The 2454-nt window shown below is 44.2% G+C and overlaps 1 pseudogene; it reads left to right on the top strand.

Moving 5' to 3' along the window:
- The first annotated feature begins 537 nt into the window (after positions 1-537).
- LOC124608149 lies at positions 538-655 on the top strand (annotated as a pseudogene).
- The last annotated feature ends 1799 nt before the right edge of the window (positions 656-2454 follow it).

The following is a 2454-nucleotide window of genomic DNA, read 5'->3' as shown; positions in this document are numbered from 1 at the left end:
TTCTTTACTAAACATCGACGAAAGGAAAGAACAACATTTAGTTCGTTACCGTGAGGACAATAATTTTGTATCTTACACGTTTACCACAGATCACATTTACAAAAGGCATTCGAAATTTGCAACGTTTGCTCGAATGCAAGTATTGCATCGCTCAATCATTTCTTCAAGCCCAAGCCCAAGTGATGCAATAACAGCGAGGTACGTAATCTGGTGACATCACATGATCAACATTCCTTATCCATTTTGGAGGTATTTCCCGACATTTGCGACCTCAGTTGTCTTGCATTAAATCACTAACCTCGGCGTCATCTACGTCGCTTCACTTCGTGATTTTTAAAGGATAATAGCAATCACCCTCTATCTTTAGAGCAAGATGCCATTCTTCACACCTTCTAGAAATTTTGCCTAAGTCATCTTTCATTCTCCAGTCACTCAACGACGACAGCTCCCCGTATATCGCTGCGTCATCAACAACAGCCGCAGAGTGCTGCTCGCCCTCTCCGTCAGATCATTTATGTATAAGTATATAGAGAATGAACCGACGGCCTTGCCGTAGTGGTAACAGCGGTTCCCGTCAGATCACCGAAGTTAAGCGCTGTCGGGCTGGGCTAGTACTTGGATGGGCGACCATCCGGTCTACCGAGCGCTGTTGGCAAGCGCGGTGCATTCAGCCCTTGTTAGGCAAACTGAGGAGCTACTTGATTGAGAAGTAGCGGCTCCGGTCTCGGAAACTTACATGCGGCCGGGAGAGCGGTGTGCTGAGCACATGCCCCTCCATATTCGCATCCAGTGACGCCTATGGGCTGAGGATGACACGGCGGACGGTCGGTACCGTTGGGCCTTCATGGCTTGTTCGGGAGGAGTTTCATATAGAGAATGAGAGTGGTGCTACTATACTTTCCTGGAGAAGTTCTGACGATATCCTTGTCTCTGATGAATACTCGCGTCAGGACAACGTACTGGGTTCTATTACATAAGAATTCTTCGAGCCGCTCACATATCTGGGAACCTAATCCGTACTCTCGGACTTTCGTTAACAGTCTACAGTTGGGGCATCGTATCAAATGCATTCCGGAAATCTAGGAACAGGGAATGTACCTGCTGCCCTTCATCCGTGATTTGCAGAATATCATGTGAGAAAACGGCATGCTGAGTTTTGCACGAGTGAAGCCGTTTAAATTCGTGCTAATTTGTGAACAGAATATTTTCCGTCTCAAGGATATTCATTACATTCGAACTCGGAGTACTTTTAAGAATTCTGTGGCAAACCGATGTTAAGGATATTCGTCTCTTATTCTGCTGGTCCGTTCTTTTACCCTTCTTATATTTAGAAGTTACCTGCCCTTTTCTCCAGTCGATAAATGGGAACTGAATGAGCAACCAGTGCCGTAGAGCACTTCTTGGAAAACCAAGCTGGGATTTCATCCGGACATAGCGACTTCATTGTTTTCAATTCTTTCAGTTGCTTCGCCACGCCTTCGACGCCTATTACTGTATCATCCATACGGGAGTCGGTGCGACGGTCAAACGACGACATGTGTGTACGATCCTACGTACTCGTAGCCGATAATATTCCGTCGTTACGTGGTCCTGCCTCCAAATGTGATCGATACGAATCTTACTGCTGATATAAATTTTCGTTTCCTGAAGGATAACGTCTTCTTCATATACTGTAAAATTTATTTATACAGTCAGATGCAGACAAACAGGTTGCAACTACATAATAACTTCTTGAGGGTGTGCTCCACAGTTGTGATAAATGCATTTTCGTGTACATGATAGAAAGCTGGCAAAAAATGTAATAGCCTGCAACAAATTTAGACAGTTTATGTGAGGGTATCCATTTTTTTCCAAATGGAAAATATGAAAATCTACAATTACAAGCAGTAAAGCTTAAAATTTGGTGTATACCACATTTCTGTTACTGAAAAACGTGCTGTGTATCTAATTACTGTTATGCAAGAAACACTAGTAAAATATAAACTGAAGCGCCAAAGAAACTGGTATAGGCGGGCGCATTCAAATACAGAGATATGTAAAGAGGCAGAATACGGCGCTGCGGTCGGCAACGCCTATGTAAGACAAGTGTCTGGCTCAGTTGTCAGATCGATCACTGCTGCTACAATGGCAGGTTATCAAGATTTAACTGCGTTTAAACGTGATGTTATAGTTGGCGCACGAGTGATAGAACACAGCATCTCCGAAGTAGCGCTAAAGTTGGGATCTTCCCATACGACCATTTCATGAGTGTACCGTGAATATCAGGAATACGGTAAAACATCAAATCTCCTACATCGCTGCGGCCGGAAAAAGATCCTGCAAGAACGGCACCAATGACGACTGAAGGGAATCGTTCAACGTGACAGAAGTGCAACCCTTCCGCTAATTGCTGTAGATTTCAATGCTAGGCTATCAACAAGAGTCAGCGTGCGAACCATTCAACGAAACATCATC

Source organism: Schistocerca americana, chromosome 3 (genome assembly GCF_021461395.2).
Source record: "Schistocerca americana isolate TAMUIC-IGC-003095 chromosome 3, iqSchAmer2.1, whole genome shotgun sequence".
In the NCBI taxonomy this organism is placed as follows: Eukaryota; Metazoa; Arthropoda; class Insecta; order Orthoptera; family Acrididae; genus Schistocerca; species Schistocerca americana.
This window is presented reverse-complemented; position numbering and strand designations above follow the sequence as displayed.